Source organism: Hypanus sabinus, chromosome 4 (genome assembly GCF_030144855.1).
Source record: "Hypanus sabinus isolate sHypSab1 chromosome 4, sHypSab1.hap1, whole genome shotgun sequence".
In the NCBI taxonomy this organism is placed as follows: domain Eukaryota; kingdom Metazoa; phylum Chordata; class Chondrichthyes; order Myliobatiformes; family Dasyatidae; genus Hypanus; species Hypanus sabinus.
Window position 1 is genome coordinate 175,217,670 of NC_082709.1, and position 21,246 is coordinate 175,238,915.

At 42.7% G+C, this 21,246-nt stretch overlaps 1 protein-coding gene across 6 annotated transcripts in view; it reads right to left on the reverse strand.

Annotated features, from left to right (window-relative positions):
- Positions 1-19,190, reverse strand: part of LOC132393524 (uncharacterized) — a 59,514-nt gene extending 40,324 nt beyond the window's left edge. For 3 of the 6 annotated variants that reach the window (XR_009511902.1, XR_009511904.1, XM_059968900.1), the window contains exons 1-4: positions 18,694-19,190; positions 4,648-4,772; positions 3,378-4,555; positions 2,139-2,285 (exon numbers count right to left, since the gene is read on the reverse strand). The gene's annotated coding sequence lies outside the window, so the exon portion shown is untranslated. Of the gene's footprint in view, positions 1-10; positions 2,286-3,377; positions 4,556-4,647; positions 4,773-12,236; positions 12,301-18,693 lie in introns of those variants that run through there. The other 3 variants (XM_059968901.1, XR_009511903.1, XM_059968902.1) reach the window with 3 other exon arrangements.
- Positions 19,191-21,246: the final 2,056 nt, after the last annotated feature.

The window sequence follows — 21,246 nt, forward strand, 5'->3', positions numbered from 1 at the left end:
GACAAATAACTTCATGTGCTGATAGTATATTTAGGCAGAACTATTTTAAAACACATTACATTTCAGATTATTTCAAAGCATTAATAAAGAAGACCCTAGCGCTGTCTCTAAGGAGTTTGGTCATTCTCTCCATGAACAGATGGATTTCCTCCAGGTGCTCTGGTTTCCTCCCACAGTCCAAAGATATCCCAGTTAATAGGTTATCAGTCACTGTAAATTGTCCTATGAATAGGCTAGGGTTAAATCGGTGGTTAGCTAAGTAGTGAGGCTTGTTGGGCTGGAAAGGCCTGCTCCACACTGTATCTAAATTAAATAAAGTCTCTCCAGATTTTGCTATCTATTTTCCATATGTATAAAGAAGAGATTAATTCATTTAGAATGTCACAATATATGAAACGTTCAGCTGGCAGTATTTGAAATTGATTTTCCCAGATGTGCAGAATATGGTGAACAGCGCTCTGAATGTGGCATGGTTTTACATTGCAGAAATATTAAATCAACAAAGCTGAACTGTTGATGCTTTGTCTTTGATGCTTATCAAATTCTTGTTGTTTTCCTTGTCATAAATCTGTTTTGTTGGAGGGTTTATTGCTGGTAATTTTCCATCAGGCAAGGCGGGGCTCACAAACTAGCTTTTGGCAAGCTCCATGAATAGGGTTTGATCGTGCCAAGTATTGCTGCCTCCCACAAAGACGTTACACACAGATGATTACAGTGCCCTACGAACTCGAATCTCTTCAGTTAAAGTGTCTCAGAAATTCTGAAAGCACATTCTGAACACTCAGAATTCAGAACATAGGCTCAGTCCTCACTGAGGATATTGGGTCTTCTGACAGAAATGTAACTGGCTGAAGTATTTCAAACACAAATATACTATTGGCAAGGTAAACTTATTTGATATGGCTTGTGAATTAGAGGTTGTGGAATTTAGTCCTCCCCAGATCACATGACCTAGGCTGACACTCTAGAGCAGCCTGAGAGGGTTGATGTTTGCATAAAATGTCAACTGATGTAAAACCGGTTAACTTAAGTGTCTATAAATGAAACTATTTGAGGAAGAGAGGCCAATATTTATTCCTCACTCTACACTACTAAAGCAGAACGTTTGGAATCAAACTCTGTCTGTGGAATCCTTTAGTGCAACGTTTGGCTGCTGCCTCTCCTGCACTGTAACAATCATGTTCCACTCTCACTGTTTGCCACACATTACACAAAGAAGCATAATTTGATTTCAGCTGTTGATGTAACTACTGTATTAATTTGATCTCACCCTGCCAGATATGTATATTCCCTTTATTCCACTCAGCTGTCTTTACTACCCAAAACCAATTAGTTCTCTCTCTTTCTCAGCTCCGATGAAGGTCTGACCTGAAGTATTAACTGTTATTCTTTCCACAGGAGCTGCCTGACTGTTGAATGTTTCTAGACTTTTCTCTTTTTATTTCCCCTGTACTCTGTTTCACTCTATTTCTCAGAGTTGGGGCCAGGATTACCACTTATTCTTCAGAAATGTTTTGTGCGCATTGATTGCTGGCTGGTTCCAACTGTCTATTCTGATTGGTTCATCCTAGGCGCTGATGGCCCAGCTAATAGTGATTTACACTCAGTGGGTATATTTTTGGGTACATCTGCTCATTGATGTAAATATCTAATCAGCAACTAGTTTTTGATGACCTAGCAAATAAAGCTGAGTTTGATAGTTTCTTGATTAGTAAGGGTGCCAAAGATTATGGGGAGAAGGCATGATAAAGGGGATGAGAGGGAAAATACATCAGCCATGATGGAATGGCAGTGCAGACTCAGAGACTCAGAATGGCCTAATTCTGTTTCCATGTCTTGTGGTCTTATGGTCATATCTCCTGAAACTCATAATGAAGCACAGACAGTGGAATGTCTTCTTCATGATTATTGGGCCAGGTAGATGCTCTGAGTTGTTGAAACCCAGGAGTTTGAAGTTGCTCACCCTTTCCACTACTGGCCCCTTGCTGAGGCCTGGTGTGTGTTCTCCGATTGGAGTTCACAGTCGATTGCTTTGTCTGCTGACGTTGGGTGCAAGGTTGTTGCTCTGTCACTATTGGGCTTCTGGACTGGCTTCACTCACCTCAGCGCTGAACTGACTCCACAGACTGTAGACTCACCTTTGGGAACTCTGCAACTCATGTTCTCTGTATCATTTGTTCACTTTTTAATTATTTGCATGATTTGTCTTCTTTTGCACATTGGATGTTTTTCAGTCTTTGCTTTTTCATGGATTCCACTCTATTTCTTGGTTTTTCTGTGGGTGCCTGCAAGAAAATGAATCTCAAGATTTTATATAGTATACATACCTTGATAATAAATTTATTTTGAACTTTGAACTGAGTTGCTGTGACACCATTCAATTAGCTGGTTTCATCCAGTACTTGCTCTAATAAAAGTCAAAGTGCCTGTGGTTTGCAACCCAAGCTTGAAGGTTGTCCTGCTCATGGGAGCTGGGGGTGACTGTCCTTGACACTGGGACATAAAATGACTTGGTGAGACATCAATAAACCTTGGGAAAACTGAAGACTGTTGGCTGGAGTCATACCCCACAAAAAGATGGACAGGGTGTTTGGAGATTCACTACCTTAGCTGCAGGACATCACTGTGGCAATTTCATAGTGTTCTAAATTATTCATGATTAATCCATGGTGTCAAAATAAAATGAATTATTTCCTCTCAACTCCATTCTCCTGCATCAAAGGTTCTCTTTGTAACATTGGTGTCCCTATTAATCAAGAACCCATCAACCTCTGTTTTAAATATTCCCAGTGACTTGGTCTCCTTGGCCACGTGGTGTAATGAATTCCACAGATTCACCACCCTCTGGCTGAAGAAATTCCTCCTTACTTCTGTTATAAAGTTACACCTTTCTATTCTGAGTCTATGCCCTCTGGTCATAAACAGGGCGCGGTGCCAGTTTTTTAGCTGCCGGAGTTGACAAGATGCTTGCCATTCCCTATATCCTTTCTCTATATATATGTCACACCCAATTTGTGTACCTGCTTATTTCATGTACTCGTCAATTTGCCCCTTTCATGTAATGAGCAGGTACACAAATTGGGTGTGACATGACTAGGGCTTCTTATAATGTCAAGCACTAAACCAAGATGAAAGAAATACATGAATTTCAGAGCTCCACAGAAATATAGTGATAGTTAAGACATTAACAAGATTAGACCCTATCCCTATATTTCAGTGTATAACTGGTACAATAAAACATATAATACTTAATTTAATAATATGACAAATATTGCACAATTGCACTCACTAATTATCATAAAATATAATTATCAAGCAAGTAAAGAAAAAGATTGTAATCAGTTATTTTACCAAGTTAAAAGTAATTACCTACTTACCAAATGCCACCAATGAGAATTTTCACAATAATTTCCACAAAGAATCAGGTGTAATATGTGTTTGGGGGTCTGAAGCAACTCTTGTCCTGATGTCACTTGCTGATCTGTGGTACCACAGCCATGATGTGACATACAGCTCAGGATTCCACTGAACTACAAGAGGTCCATGTACTTTAACAAACAGAAGTGCTGCTACATGATTAATGAGAATTCTTGAGCATGTTGCTGTTATTAACAAGTTCATGTGACTGAATCCTCTCTCACACTCAGGAGTACAAGTAGGAATAACTTATGAACAGCTCAGTAATGGGCGTAAATCCTGGGGGATGTGGTGTCCATGATCCTCCATATAATCTCTGAAGGATTTATTACAGAGGAGGAAGAAAGCTTAAACCTCTAACAGAGAGATGATATTGCAGCTTCTCCATAATTAGGCGGTATTTCAGCAGACCAGTTATCTTTATCAAGGACACACATTTCATTTAGCAGGGATTTATACATACTTTGGGGTTTAGAAGTTTGAGAACCTTTCAAGGATGTTGTCGTGAGCACACGGTGCTGCAAATTGTTTATAAGACGAGTAAGGAACTGTAGATAATTAACGGAGACAATTTTGTTGTTGCTTGTTAAGGTAATTTTTCCAAACTTCTTCTTTCAACTGCCTCTTGAGCTTCTAGAGTTTTTGTACCAGGTTGCTCTTTCAATCTTATGCTCCGTTGGATCAGTTTGTCTGCATTTGTAGTAGTGTATTGTAGTAGTAGTAGTAGTGCGTTTCTGTAAACTGTCTGACAGTAAATCAAGTTCATGAAAGGTGTCATACATTAGAGCTCAGTCCAATAGAAACTGTTCTGAAGAGTGTCTGTTGAACAGACCTTCATAGGTTTTCCAGTCACTCCCAGATCTGGTTTCACCCTTCATTGCTTTTTCAAAATTAAAACACAGTGCTTCATAATTTTGCCACACTGCTGAAAATGTTCGAAACAAGCTAGCTCCCCACCTGGTGACCAGGACGCAGCCCTATTTTGCAAATTTGTTGTTCTATTTGAGAGGCACATTCAGACAGTTCCTTTTGATTTCGAGGTGATCTACTGTAAGCAGAGTACAATTTGTCCATAAATGATTGAAAATGATTTATTCCATGAGCTTCTCTCACCGAATCACCTACTGCAATTTCCAATCTGTAATTAAGACAGTGCCAAATTATCACATCAGGGTAATGTTCTTTGAGAATTGTAGTGACACCAGATTTGACACCAAGCATTACACTCACCCCATCGCTAGCAAATGCTACAAGGTTCTGTTTCAAGTAAGAGTCATCAAACCCCTGGTTATTGAGACAGTTCAATAGATGCTCAGCAATTGTTGCAGCTTTCTGATCAGGCAGTTCCATTAGATCTGAAAACATAAAATGGGGATCACTTTCACATTTCAAATAAACTGTTAGGGCAGTCTTAATGCTCAGGCTTATTGATTCATCAATGAGAACAGAAAATTTGCCATTTATCTGCTTGATATGCTGGCAAATTTTCTTTTTCGTATTAATGACTATGTGATTAACTATCTCTGTAGCACTAGTGCAGGAATGCAGTCCAATTCTAATGTCCATTCCATTTTTTTGAATTTCCAATAAGCCAAAGTGATCAGAGTATGGACTGTCATTCTGAGCTAAATAATATGCAGAATGAAAAATTGAACCAGTTGCCTTTAGATGCGGAGCATTCATGGTGTCACATAATTTTCCAAGAGCATCTTCACTCGCTATATTTTCAACACTTAGAGCCGCAGTGTGAGCTTTTGATAGTTTGTGATCAACAAACTTTTTTCTGAGAGACTTCAAGTGTGTACTTCCATCGGCTCCATAATAGAATACTTGGTACATCTGTCATGCTGATTCTCCTGTGATCTTTAAGTTCTTGAGGCTGTAGCGCTTTACATAGCTAGCCAGCCATCCCTTACTAGCCTTAAACTCCTTCCTCTTGCTCTCCTCAAACCCCTCACAGTGGTGCTCAAAGAGGCTAAGTGCCTTTTGATGCATCATTTTGCCATCAACAGGGATATGTTTCTGTGACATGTCCTCTAGCTACACACTTAATGCCTTCTCAGTCTTTGCAAGGACTTTATCACGAACCAGAGAGATCATTTTTGCCCTTGTAGGGGTAGCACTAACACTTCCATGAACTTCAGCTTCTTTCTGTGTTATTGTGTGAATGCTCGATTCGTTCCTACCGACCTTGTGGCCCACTTCGGAAAGCGACATGCCACTTTTCAAAAGATCTAATACTTTTACCTTCTCGGCGAACAATGCTCAATTAATGAGCGCTGGAGAGAGACCGAGGATCTGTGAAATGGCGGGAGGCTACAGCAGGGTATGCTGGGACGACGGGTCGAGCGAGGAGGAATTTCACAGAACAGTCACAGTCCCAGGATTTCACCAAAAATGATCAAATATCCTAATGTTATTAGTGGCATTTTCCCCACCAGCCTCCACCCACTCTCCCCAATCCCCGCTTCTGTAAAATTCCCTCTATTTAATATGCGGCCGTTGTTAAATTCCCTGCTTGTTTATTTTGACTTTTTTTTACAGAAGTGCCAGCGTGGTGTCCGGTGAGCTCCGGCCGCCCTGGTCATAGGCCTTTAGAAACATCTTCTCCATATCCATTCTATACAGGCCTTTCAGGATTCAGTAAGTTTCAATGAGATCTCCCCCTTCATTCTTCTAAGTGCCAGTGAGTACAAACTCAGAACCATCAAACACTCCTCATACGTTAACCTTTTCATTCCTGTGATCATTCATGTGAACCTCCTCTGGCTGCTCTGCAACGCCTGCACACCCTTCTTAGTTCAGGCACTCAGAACTGCTCACAAAACTCCAAGTATGGCCTGACCAATGCCTTATAAAGCCTCAGCAATACAGCCTTGCTCTAATATTCTAGTCCTCTCAAAATGAATGCTAACGTTGCATTTGCCTTCCCTAGTCCTGACTTAAGTTAACCTTTAAGAAATATATACGAGAACTCCCGTCCCTTTACAGTTCTGATTTCTGAATTTATCCCCATTTAGAAATAGTCTATGACTTTATTTCTTCTGCCAAAGTGCTTGACCAGCCAGCTTCACTTGATCAGCTCATAGCCAGGTTTAGGATGACAGTTCAAAGCAAACATCATTCTCCACCTCCCTGCCTTTCCCTTTCCTCTCACATCCTCTCTCTGCTTCTCTCCTCTATCTCTTCTTTAACATTCACCTTTCACTCCCTGTCCCCATTCTCTTCCACACTCTCTCCTCTCCCCCTTACCCTTCCTATTGCCTTTTCTGTTGTCCCCATTCTACCCACTCCTTCCCACTACACCTCTTCCCTTCCTCCTTCCTTCACCACCTGTCATTCCCCCCTTGCCCCTTATTCTCCTTCATTCACCCATCCAGCCCCTCACTACTCCTCACCCAGTTCCCTTCTCTCACCTCCCTTCTCCTTTCTCATCCCTCTTCCCATTCTCTCTTCTCTTGCTTCATTCTCTCTTTCCTGCTGCTCCTCCCCACCCCCTCTCTCCTTCTCATTCTACTCATCCCCTTCAATCTTTCTTCCTCCTAATCTCTCTTCTTCATACTCCTTTCCCTCCTCTTCAGATCCTTGCCCTCCCACCTTCTCCCCCCTCCTTTCAGTTCCCCATCATTCGTTTTTCTCCTGCTACTCTCTTGTCTTTCTCCCAATTCCTCTTCCTTCATTCCCTCTTACCTCCCACCTTTCCCCTTCCAAACTGGACCAGAGTGCTAAATGACAGGGGACACACAGCAAGCCCTTCAACCTGAAATGTCCAAACCATTTCTCTTTCTGCAGATACTGCCTAGTTCAGTAAGTATTTACACAATTTTCCGTTCCTTTTACAGATTTCCAGCATCTGCAGTTTTCGTTTTGTGTTTCAGAATTGGAATATTACATTGCTACTGACAAGATGAAGACTCTGGATTGAGAGAGCATGCAAGCCAGTGCTTTTCTCTTTGGAAAAAGCATGAGAGGTGTCTTGATGGAGATGTATAAGATGATATGAGGTATTGATAGAATGGATAGCCAGCGCATTGTTTCCAATCATGGAAATGGCTAATATTAGTGTGCATAACTTTAAGGTGATTGGGAAAAATTATCATGGGGATGTCAAAGGTCATCATCCTCATCATCATCATCATCATTATGTACATGTCATATGACGTGACCGATCGTGGTCTTTCCATGACCATGATTATTCTTGGCAAATTTTCCATGACCATGATTATTCTTGGCAAATTTTTCTTCTTCTGAGCAATGTCTTTACAAGATGGGTGACTCCAGCCATTATCAATACTCTTCAGAGATTGTCTGCCTGACGTCAGTGGTCACATGATCAGGACTTGCGATGTGCACCAGCTGCTCATATGACCATCCACCGCCTGCTCCCCTGGATTCTCGTGACCCTGATCGGGTGGGAGTGAGGGGTCCCATGGGTGACCTGCAGACTAGCAGAGGGAAGGAATGCCTTACACCTCCTTTGGTAGATATGTATCTCTACCCTGTCACCTAAAACTCCAGATTAAGCCATATTATTAGAATTAGAGAAAGGAAGTAGAAGCAAATGGAATACTGATCAAATAGTTTGATTACCAGTTCAAAGTTCAAAGTAACTTTACTATCAAAGTACATATATGTTACCATATGCAACCCTGAAATACGTTTTCTTGTGGGCATACCCAGTAAATCCAAGAAACCTAACAGAATCAATGAAAGACTGCACCCAACAGGGGGAACAAACAACTAACGTGGAAAAGACAACAAACCGTGTGTAAAACAGAACACAGAAACACTTTTGCCTCCACTGATTTCCACTTTATTTTATCCATCAAGTGGAGTTTTGACCCAGTTTGTACTCAGTTATAAAATTACAGATTTATATAACATTGAAATAAACCATGCTGATTAAGATGTCCTATCCAAACAAGTTCTACATGCCAATGTTTGACCCATAATCTTCTAAACTTTTTCTATCCATTTACCTGTCCAACGGTCTTTTAAATTTGCTATTCCACCTGCCTCAACCACTTCCTCTGGCAGCTCAATCTACATAGATAACATTTTTTGTTGTCAGAAAGTTATTACTGTACTCAAATTTCTATTAAATCTCTCCCCTCTCACTTTAAACCTATGTCTCCCAGTTCTTGAATCCCCAAACTTGGGAAAAAGCGGGAGTGGTATTCACAATATCTATGCCTCTCATGATTGATGCTCACCTATATAAGATCACCTCTCAGTCTGCTACGCTCCAAGGAGTGAAGTTCTGGCCTGTCCAGCCTCTCCCTATAACTCAGTCCACCACGTCCTAGCAACAATCCTGTAAATCTTTACTGCACACTTTCCAGTTTGATAGCGTTCCTCCCACAAGTTCTCCTCAGGAAACAGCAGGGTTCCACTCCTGTGAGCTACTTGAGACAATTTCACAAGTCAAAATGCGGCTGCAAACCAATTTCTCACAAGACAGAACGTGCCTGCAGTCCCAAAGCAAACCCTTCCCACTGCACTTCAAAGTACTCGTTATAGAGTGAGCTAATCACGAGTGAAAAGTTTGTAATCCAGAAAGGGCAGTTTGTAATCCCAACACTAAGCTCAGAAGGCAGCATCAATCTTCAAAATCCGTCACCACCTAGGCCATGCCCTCTTCTCACTACGACTATTGCAGCAGGTTCAGAGTCCTCAGGCAATACACCATCAGGTTCAGGAGCAGTTCTCACCCTGCAATCATCAGGATCCTGAATCATTGTGGATAACTTCACTCACCTCAACGCTAAACTGATTCTCTAACCTACAAACTCACTGTCAGGATCTCTTCACAACTTTGTTCTCAGTATTTTCTACTTGCAGTTTGTATTCTTCTGCACGTTGATTGTTTGTCAGTCTTTGCATATGTGTAGTTTTTTGTGAAATTCTATTGTATTTCTTAAAGGCCTGAATGATAATGAGTTTCAAGGTAGGATATGTTAACATTCACATACTTTGATAATAAATATATTTTGACTTTGACTATGACTGAGTACACAAAGTACAGTGCTATGTTAAAGTCTTAGGCACACACACACACACACACACACACACACACACACACACACACACACTCACACACACACGCACACATCACACACACACACACACTCACACACACACACACACACACACACACACACACACAGACACACACACACATACACACACACACACACACACACACACACACACACACACACCCCCCCACACACCCCCCCACACACACACACACACACACACACACACACACACACACACACACACACACACACACACCCACACACACACACACACACACACACACACACACACACACACACACACATATATAAAAGTAGGGAGGACGTTCAAAGCTTTTGCATGGTACAGTACTGTATTTGCATTAACAAAATGACTGATTGTATCAGAGACTATTTTAAATTCTGTGGGAGCACCATCTCGCCAGCCAGGACTGTACACTGCTTCCTCGGCACCAAGCCCTGGATCACCAGGGACCTGAAAGAGCTTTTGAATAAGAAGAAGAAAGCCTTCAGGTCTGGAGATAGATAAGTACTGAGGCGAGTACAGAGTGAACTGAAGGTAAAGCTGAGGGATTGCAAAGACTCCGACACGAGGAAGCTGGAGTGCAAGCTCCAGCAGAATAGCACAAGGGACATGTGGTTGAGCACGGAGCAGATCACTGGCTTTGAGGTTAAGGAAAGGAAGATCAATGGCTGCCTGGATAGGGCCAATGAATTGAACTTGTTTTTCAACAGGTTCAGCATGGGACCTCCTGCTGTCCCCTCCCCCACTAGCCCAGACCAAACACTCTCCCTGGCCCTGAAGCCTTTTCCCTCCACCCTAGTGAGGACTTGTGTTACAAACCCACTAATGTTGGAGTATCCTGCCTCCACGGGGACGAGCACCCCTGCCTGACTGTGACTGCAGGTCAGGTTAAGAGACAGCTGCAGAGGCTACATCAATGGAAGGCTGCTGAACTGGACAGCATCAGCCCCAGGGTACTAAAGGCCTATGCGAGCCAGCTATCTTGTATTTTGCAGCAGCTTTACAACCTGAGCCTGAGTCAGGAAAAGATACCGGTGCTATGGAAGGCTCCCAGATTGGTTCCTGTACCCGAGAAGGCGACTCCATCTGGACTTAATGACTACAGACCAATTGCCCTCACATCTCATGAGAGGCTTGTCTCGACTTACCTTGGACCACAGGTGAGATCTTCAATTAGACCCTCTACAGTTTCCCTACCAACCTCATGCGGGAGTGGATGATATCAAAATCTACCTGTTTCAGAGAGCTCACTCCCACCTGGAAGATGCTGCTGGCATTGTGAGAATCATATTTTTTGATTTCTGTAGTGCTTTCTATACAATCCAGCCTTCTGAGCGAGAAGCTGCAAATCCACTACCCCCTGGATTACCGACTACCTGACAGATAGACCCCAGTTTGTACAGTTCTCTTTTTGGGGTGGTGGCAAGTGGCAGTGGAGATTCACAAGGGACTGTCCTGTCTCCGTTTCTGTTCGCAGTCTACACCTCAGACTTTCAGTACAGTTCTGAGTCTTGCCACTTGTTAGAAGTTCTCTGATGACTCTGCGGTGACTGGGTGTATCAGAGACGGGTGGGAGTCCGAGTACAGTACACTGGTGGTGTGGTGTGGTGTGAGAGGAATCACCTGCTCCTGAATGTGGCCAAAACCAGGGAGATGGTGATTGGTTTTAGGAGGAAGAGAACTGCGATGAGTCCTGGATACATTCTGAGACAAGAGGGTTCCGATGGTGAAGGAGTACAAATACTTGAGTGTCACCTCGACAACAGACTTGACTGGAGAACCAACACCAAGGCTGTTTCCAAGAAGTGGATGAGCAGGCTATTTTCTAAGGAAGCTGAGATCCTTCAATGTGTGCAGCAGGATGTTGGAGATCTTTTTCCAGTCTGTTGTAGTGAGTGCAGTCTTCTTTGTGACTTTTTGTTGGGGGAGCAGCATCGGTGCTGGTGATGAAAAAACACTAAATAAACTCATTAAAAAAGCTGGATCTGTCTTTGGCTACAACCTGGACTCTTTTAAGTTAGCGGTGGAGAAGAGGTCACTAAACAAGCTGTTATCCATTATGGACAATTTGGCACATCCTCTGCATGACCTACTGAATAAACAATAAGCACCCCTTCAAACAAACTCATTCAACTCCTCTGTCACAAGGATCGTTCCAGAAAATCTTTCCTATCAAATGCAATAAACATGTACAACGGTTCATCTCTGTGTGACAGGAAAGCACACATCATTGTGTAATAGTGTTTTATTATTTTGTACATTAGCATTCTACATTGGTAGATTATTATTGGGTATATTATTATTCTGTATTTTATTAGTTAAGTCTGCACACTGCTAAGTGTGTTTTTGAATGTTGCTGCTCTTACAAAAGAATCTCCCACTTGGGACCAATAAAGTAATATTATTATTGTCAATGTGGAGCAAGAGTGAGGTTGTAAATCTGGTGAGAACAAAGAATGCTGGGATTGGTGAGGGTGGAGTTCCGTGGAGGTGATGTGGGACAGGTGGCAGAGGAGGAGTGCCAGGGCAGAGATTGGCACAGGTACAGAGGCATCCAGCCCTGAGACACTGGGCAAGGTAATTTGATTCCAAACAATTGGTTTATTAATCTTTACAGAATTTCTGACTGGTGCTTCCCACTCCCTCTCCTCTCCCTTCCCCTTTTCCCAACTGTGATTCCCCTCTCCCTGCCCCCTTCCCACTACCAGTCCACAATGGAGACCCATGTCAGAAACAGTTTTATCATCACTCACATATCTCATTGAGCTGACTTTGGAGCGAAGGCTCCCGAGTTCGAATCCGGCCGGCTCCAAAAACCTGGAGAGGAACGGGGTCTGTCAGGTCTCAGATGCCCAAGACACGCCATACGATGAGCAATCACCAAAAAAGAAGATCGGTGCAAAACGCTTGTCATGACTGCGCTCCTCCTTCTGCACGAGGAGTTGAGTTTTGGAGTAAGGAGTTAAATGCAATACATAAAATTACTACAGCACCTGAGCAATATATATGTGTATCTGGCCACACATCTACAGAAAGAAGGTACAATCAGTCTTGACTGATAGTGAAAATGGAGACTAGTGAACCAGGAGGCTGCTTTGTATGCCACCTGAATTTTCACCATTCTTGTCCTATTCCCCCAAGCCCGGTAACACTCCCATTCTTCTGAGAATTTTCTCCCTACTTCCTAGCCTTCGGCGTGAAACACCATATCTTAAGGCATTCTGCCAGTGCAATTAACTGGCACTTCTTTAAATATATCAAAGATCTTGTCTTAAAATAGCAAAGAGAAACTGAAATAGGTCCTTTGTTTTATTAGTGCATTCCCTCTGTCACTTGACCTCAGTTTCTAGTTCAAGTTTATTGTTGTTTCAACTGTATACATGTACACTGCCAAACAAACCACTGTTCCTGCTGAGAAGGTGCACAACACAGTCCGTATAACTCACACCCATCGCACAAGGTAATATTACCACAAATAAATTAACAAATAATAAGGGGCGTTAATGTCACAAGTTAAAAGATAAACAGTATAATGGTACCCGCAGTTCATACGTACGTGGTGAGACCTGGGTGGTGGCACAGAGTTCAGTAATCTCATGGTCTGAGGGGTGGGAAGCTGCTTCCCATCCTAGCTGTCCTTGTCCGAATGCTGCGATATTTCTTGTCGATGATAGGGGGGTCAAAGAGATTGTTGGACGGATGGGAAGGATCACGGACAATGTTAAGTCCCTTGTGTACACAGTGCTCCTGGTAAGCGCCTCGGATGAGTAGGAAGACCCCGATGATCCTCTCATCAGTGCTCACAATCCTCTGAGAAGTCTTCGCGATTCGCACACCAGACAGTGATGAGCTGGTCAGGAGCTTGTACCTAACTATTCACAAAAGATCAACGTTCCCCTGCCATATTTAGAGAACATCATAAAGAAACTGCAAATGCTGAAAGCAGAAAATTGTGTAAAGATTTGAGCTAAAGACCTTCTATCATTTCTGAACTTCTCAGCAAAGGAACTTGTTTTCTCAATTTGCAGTCTGGACAGAGAGTGTTCAACCTGAAATTTTAACTGTTTCCTGCACAGATGTTGCCTGACTCAGTGAATTTTTCCCAAATTTTCCATTTTAACTCCCATTCTATACATAACCTGGTCTATCCATTCCAGAGCAACCGTGTAACACAAGCAGGTGACTTCCATGTTCTCTTAAGCTTGTTTGGGTGTATGATTTGATTAACAATTATTGTCATCATGTTTGGAATGAGATTTGCCCTTGAACGGCGACATTGTACGGATGTCTTTGTATCTTTTCCTACCCCTATTCATGCTCGCTTCCCTTTGTTTTATTTTTTAAAATTTTTGATTTTTTTTGTTTCAGAGGTGCAATGCGGAACAAGCCCTCCTGGCCCAATGAGCTGTACTGCCCAGCAATCACAGGACAACTTACAATGACTAATTAACCTATTTGCCTGTCCATCTTTGGACTGTGGGAGGAAACTTACATGTTCACGGGGAGGAATGTTCAAACTCCTTATCAATGAGGCCAGATTGAACTCTGAATTCCGACTCCCCGAGCTGTAACGGTGTTCTGCAAATGGTGGTGCCATAAAGAAGATCTTTAACAAAATGTACCTATGTCATGACTGTAATGACTTGGTGAAAATCCAAATAAATAAAGATGAATGCTGGACAACAACTGAACTGTTATCAGAAAGAGAAGATTCCATAAACATTTCCACCCTCAGTGATGGTGGCACCAATCAGATTGATCCTTATCTGTGCCCTTCCTTCAAGAAAGGGTGTGAGGTGTGAAGGTTGTATCACAGATGGACCAAACATTGATAATTTCCAATGAGAGAGACTCTAAGCATCTTCCAGCTCATTCATCATTGAATACGAAACTCAAATGAATGGCAGAATAAGAAATAAGAACTCTTACTTGGAGAGATGGAACTCTGTTACAGTGTATCTGGCACAGTGAAAAGCCCACACAGGGACCTGGACTTGAGTTGACTTACTGAGGACTGTGATTTTATTTAAAATGGATGTAAATCTCCATTGAGGGGTGATGTGAAGTATGTAGATCATGTGTATGCTTGAGTATGTATGTAATTGTAGGTATGTGCTTTTTATTTCTCTTTCTCTTGCTCCTACTCTCTTCCACCCCTTGTATTGTTAATATAGGTATTTACCATTGTGCGGTGAATTGTGGACCGGTAACCGATGCTTGTTTGTAGATATGTGTTCAATAAAGTGAAAAAAAATAAAGTTTAAAAGAAGCGAAATAAGAACAGAGAATCCTGTACAGACTCAGTAGCTCAGGCAGCATCATGGACTAAGAAACTGAGTTAACATTTCAGGTCAAAGACTCTTTCCTGGGGCAAATGGAGAAGACAAGTTAATTTTAAGTTGCTGAGAAGCTTAGAAATGATAATGAGTCTTCAACTTGAAACAGAGCCTGAATTAATGCTTCTGGTTGGAGACGTCCTCCAAAATTGTCATTGCAATTAACCTAAACTGAATTTATACTATAGTAACAAACAAGAGAAAATCTGCAGATGCTGGAAATCCGAGCAAAACACACAAAATGCTGGAAGAACTCAATGGGCCAGGCAGCATCTATGGAAAAAAGTACAATCGACTTTTTTGTTACAAAACCCTTCAGCGTGACTGGAGGAAAAAAGCTGAGGAGTAGATTTGAAAGGAGGGGGGAGGGGAGAGAGAAACACCAGGCGATGGGTGTAATCTGGAGGGGAAGAGATGAAACAAAGAGACAGAAGGTCATGGAAAAAAGAAAAAAGAGGGGCGGGTGGGGAGGAGCACCAGAGGGAGGCGATGAACAGGGAAGGAGATAACATGAGAGAGGGAAATGGGGTGGGAAATGGTGAAGGGTGGGAGTGAGACATTGGAGAAGTGGAGGCATTACTGGAAGTTTGAGAAATCGATGTTCATGCCCACAGGCTGGAGGCTATCCAAACGGAATATAAGGAGTTGTTCCTCCAACCGAAGTGTGGCCTTAGCCCTACAGCGGAGGAGACCATGGATGGACATACTGGAATGGGAATGCGAAGTGGAATTAAAATAGGTGGCCACTGGGAAATCCCACTTGTTTTGGTAGATGGAGCGTAGAAGCTTGGCGAAGCGGTCTCCCAATCTACGTCAGGTCTCACAGATTTACCAGAGGCCATGCCGGGAGCATCAAACACTGTATATGGCCCCAACAGACTCACAGGTGAAGTGTCGCCTCACCTGGAAGAACTGTTCAGCTCCCTGAATGGTAGTGAGGGAGGAGGTTTAGGGGCAGGTGTAGCACTTGTTCCACTTGCAAGGGTAAGTGCCAGGAGGGAGATCAGTAGGACGGGACAAACGGACAAGGGAGTCGTGTAGGGAGCGATCTCTGTGGAAAGCAGAGAGTGGGGGAGGGAGGAAAAGATGGGTTTGGTGGTGGGATCCAGTTGGAGGTGACGGAAGTTTTGAAGAATTATGTGCTGGACACAGAGGTGGGGTGGTAGGTGAGGACAAGAGGAACCCTATCCCTGGTAGTGTGGGGGAGGATGGGGTGAGGACAGACATGTGTGAAATGGAAGAGATGTAGTTGACAGCAGTGTTGGAGGAAGGGAAGCCCCTTTCTTTGAAGAAGGAGGACATCTGTTTCGTTTTAGAATGAAAAACCTCATCTTGAGAGCAGATGTGGCAGAGATGGAGGAACTGAAAGAAGGGGATGGCGTTTTTACAAGTAACAGGGTAGGATGAGGTGTAGTCCAGGTAGCTATGAGAGTCCATGGGTTTGTAAGGCATTGGTGGATATGCTGTCTGCAGAGATAGAAAAAGTGAGATCGAGAAAGGGGAGGGAGGTGTCGGAAATGGACCAGGTAAATTTGAGGGCAGAGTTGAAGTTGGAGGCAAAGTGGATGAAGTTCACGAGTTCAGCATGGGTGCAGGAAGCAGCACCAATACAATCATTGATGTAGCATAGGAGTAGTGTGGGATGGTCACCAGTGTAGGCTTACTTCATAGACTGTTCCACATAGCTGACAAACAGGCAGGCAAAGCTTGGACCCATGTGAGTGTCTGTGGCTACCCTTTTGTTTCGTTCAGAGACTGCCTAAAAGTTCCCTAGTGCATAGCCCTCTATTTTTCTGAGCTGCATGTACCTATCTAAGAGGCTCTTAAAAGACCCTATTGTATCCACTTACACCACCGCCACCAGCAGTTCATTCCACACACCCACCACTCTCTGTGTGAAAAACGTACCCCCTATTCACATAAGGTACACTCTCCAATCCAGGCAGTATCTTTGTATCTCCTCTGCACCTTTTCTATAGTATCTACATCCTTCCTGTAGTGAAGTGACTAGAACTGAACACAGTACCCCAAGTAGGGTCTAGCCAAGGTCTTATATAGCTGTAACATTACCTCACGGCTCTTGAACGCATTTCCACAATTGATGAATGCCAACACATCATACTCCTTCTTAATAACATTATCAGCCTGTGCAGCAGCTTTTTTTAAAAAAAATTTTTTATTAGTTTTTCAAAACATTTTACAAATTAAAAACCCCAAATCCCAATCAGGAACATTAAAACAGTGCAAAATTAAGCATACAATAACAATATGTTACAAAGGAAGAGAATTTAGCAAAAAAAAGCACCTAAATTAAAGACAAGTAAGCTTAGTGTCCTCCCCAAGCCCCACAACACAAGAAAAAACAACAGCAACTCCAGACCAACCACAACACAATATAGAGAGTATAAGTCAGGACAGCCAAGCTCCCAGACTGTGAATACACTCAGCAACAGAGGGTAATAATGCCTTCTACCAGAAAAAAAAGGAGCTGAAAGCAAGGGACCGAAAAGAAAAAAAAACCCTAGTCAAGAGGAAGGTTACGAAAGTACTCGATAAAAGGTCCCCAGACCTTATGGAACTTTAGATCCGAATTGAGAACTGAATAATGAATTTTTTCGAGGTCCAAACAGGCCATGATGTCGTTAAGCCATTTAGCATGAGTGGGTGGGGCAACATCTCTCCATCTGAGGAGGATCAAGCGTCTAGCCAGAAGAGAGGCAAAGGATAATATTCGGCATTTGGTCGGACCCAGACATAAATCTGTCTCACCCCAAAAACCGAACAGAGCAATTAAGGGGTTTGGTTCTAGGTGCTGATTCAGAATACACGATAACGTAGTGAAGACATCTTTCCAGAATTTCTCCAAGCTAGGACAGAACCAGTACATATGGATGAGAGAGGCCAAGCCCCTCTTGCATTTATCACAGAGCGGACTAACGCTAGGGTAGAATCGAGATAGTTTAGATTTAGACATATGGGCTCTATGAACAATCTTAAACTGTAAAAGGCAGTGGCGAGCACAAAGAGAGGTTGAGTTAACCGATTTGAGAACTGAATCCCAGCTCTCCTCAGATAAGGAGATATTTAAATCCTGCTCCCAGGCCATTTTGATTTTATCTGTGCAGCAGCTTTGAGTGTCCTATGGGCACGGACCCCAAGATCTCTCAGATCCTTCATACTGCCAAGAGTCTGACCATTTATATTATATTCTGTCTTCAAATTTGACCTCCAAAATGAACCACTTCACACTTATCTGGGTTGTTCCTCTGCCACTTCTCAGCCCAGTTCTGCATCCTATCGACATCCCACTATAACCTCTGACAACCCTCCACACTATCCATAACACCCCCAACCTTTGTGTCATCTTTATTCATATTGTATGAATAAAGTTTATTTTGTTAATTAAAAAATATATGAAGAAATGGCTGAATGCAGAGGGCACAGCAATGACAGAGAGCCTTGACCACTTTCTCTGCGAGTTACTAAAGAACCGCTTTCCAGATCAGAATCAGGTTAAATGTCACCAGCATATGCTGTGAAATTTGTTAACTTAGTGGCAGCAGTACAATGCAATACATGATAATAGGGAGAAAAAGAAAACTGTGAATTACAGTAAGTATATAAGATCATAAGACATAGGAGCAGAATTAGGCCATTTGGCCCATCCAGTCTGCTCCATCATTCCATCATGGCTGATCCTTTTTTTCTCTCCTCCTCAACCCCAGTTCTTGGCCTTCTCCCCGTCTATATATAAAATAGTTAAATTAAACGAGTAATGTAAAAAAAAAGAAATTTAAGTAATGAGGTAGTGTACATTGGTTCAATGTCAGACGTCAGAGGGGAAGAAGCTGTTCCTGAATAATTGAGTGTGTACCTCCTTCCTGATGGCAGCAACGCGAAGAGGGCATGTCCTGGGTGATGGGTGTCCTTAATGATGGATGCCGCCTTTCTGAAACACCGCTTCTTGAAGATGAGCTAGACACTACGGAGGCTAGTGCCGATGATGGAGCTGACTAATTTTACAACCCTCTGCAGCTTACTTCGATCCTATGCAGTAGGCCCACCCCACCCCATACCAGAGGGTGGTGCAGCCGGTTCGAATGCTCCCCATGGTTCATCTGTAGAAATTCACGAGAGGTTTTGTTGTCATACCACAGCATCCATCATCCAGAGGAGCATCTGTCACCAGGGACCCCTGCCATCCAGACAATGTCCTGTTCTTGCTACTACCATCGGGCAGGAGGTCGAGGAGCCTTAAATCCGACACCACTGAATGTTTATTAACCTACGGCCATCAGGCTCCTGAACCAGTGTGGATCAATCATGACTACTCTGAGCTGATTCCAGAACCTACAGACTCACTTTCAAGGACTCTTCACAACTCATTGTCTCAGTGTTATTTTTATTTGCTTGGTTTGCCTTTTTTTGCACATTGATTGTTTGTCAGTCTTTGTTAATTTATAGCTTATCTGTGAATTTCTATTGTATCTCTATTTTCCCTGTAAATGCTTGTAAAGTTAATCACAAGGTGTAATCAGTAACTTATATGCACAATGATAATAAGTTTACTTTGAACTTTGTACAGTGAACACCTCTGATCAAGCTATTCCATTTGAGATGGAAGAATGAAACCTACTCTACAATATGGAAAATTCCACAGACGAGTCCTGTTTCTTTAGCCAGAAGGTAGTGAATCTGTGGAGTTCATTGTCACAGTCATCGGAGGCCAAGTCATTGAGTATATTTAAAGCATTAGTTGATAGGTTCTTGATTAGTAGGGGTGTCAAAAGTCAAGGGGTCAAGGCTGGAGAATAGGGTTGAAAGGGAAATATATCAGCCAAGATAGAATGGAGGAGCTGACTTGATGGGCTGAATGGCCCATTATGTCTTATGGTCTTATGAATGTTATGGTTATGGGTGGCAGGGTACGGATATGTCTTTACCATAAGACCATAAGATATTGGAGCAGAATTAGGCCATTTGGTCCATCGCGCTTGCTCTGCCATTTCATCACGGCTGATCCAAATTTCCTTTCAGCGCCAATCTCTTGCCTTCTCCCTGTATCCCTTCCCGTATACCAAAGTTGATGTAAGGCACTTCTTTCCTCTGCTAGACTGCAGGTCACCCTTGGGCAAGATGTAGCACCTACTTAGCCTCCTGATCAGGGTCACTTGAAGCCGTAGGGGCAGGTGGTGGATGGTTGTTAAAGGCACTGGTGCATATCATGTCCTGGTCATGTGACCACTGATACCTGGTGGACAATCTCTGAAGAATATTGACAATAGCTAGGGCCACCCATCTTGTAAAGTCATTGACCAGAAGGAGGCAATGACAAACCACTTTTGTAGAAAAATTTGGCAAGAACAATCACGGTCATGAGATCATGAGCGCCCATGCCATACGATAGGGCTCATGATGCCGATGATAGTTATGAATTGATTGACTGTAGTGGTGACTGACTTCGTGGCTGTGGACTTCAGCTCTGAATGTTAATTGCTTACTTTTATTGTTTGCATGATTTTTTTTGCATATTGGGTGTTTGTTGGTCCTTCTTATGATGTGTTCTGTTGGGTTTCTTTGTTTAGTGGCTGCCTGTAAGGAGGTGAATCTCAAGGTTGTATAACGTATTCATACTTCGGTGATGAATGTACTTTGAACTTTATGGCTTCAGCCACCACCTTTGGCTCACGCTCACACGCTGGTGAGAAGCTGCTGGTCCACTTGGTCCATTTGGTTCAACACCCATCCCTTCTGATGATCATACTTCCGCCTCCTCATTCAAAGGCAGTGCGTATTTAATAGATTGCAGAGCTCTGAGGTGAAGAATAAATGCAAATAGACCAACGAGCTCAACATCTGCACTTGCAGCTGTGTGGAGCATTGATCAAGAATCAACAAAGGAAGCTCACCTTAATGGAACACAACACAACACTCATTATTTTCGCAACTCCAATCTCGCTGATGTTTAAACTATTTACTTCAGCCCGAGTTGGTAATATTCCCAAACACATTTTTTTTTTGGTTTGGCTGATTATATTGAATTTTGCAACAATATTCGATTGTGTTTGAGGAAAGCCAGCTGTTTAGAGGAAAACAAGAAATCTACTCTCTGCTGATCAGTATCAGTCACCCTATTCCAGACAGAGGCTCCCAAAAGAGAAACGAACCGGGCACTACTCAAAACAATGGAACAATAGGAGATTAAAGTTCAAGTCATTGACTTTGGCTGTTGCTTATTATGGACACAATGTGAGAACACCTGATACTTTGTTTAGTTTCCAACAATTCTGCAAATTTATTGCACATTGCACATTTGAGCTTTAACAGTTGTCTTTATCTGCTGACTCCACACATAAATATGAGGTTTAAATGGTATTGTATTTTGCTGCCAAAATAATGGTGAGATTAATGGCTCTCACTGCTATTT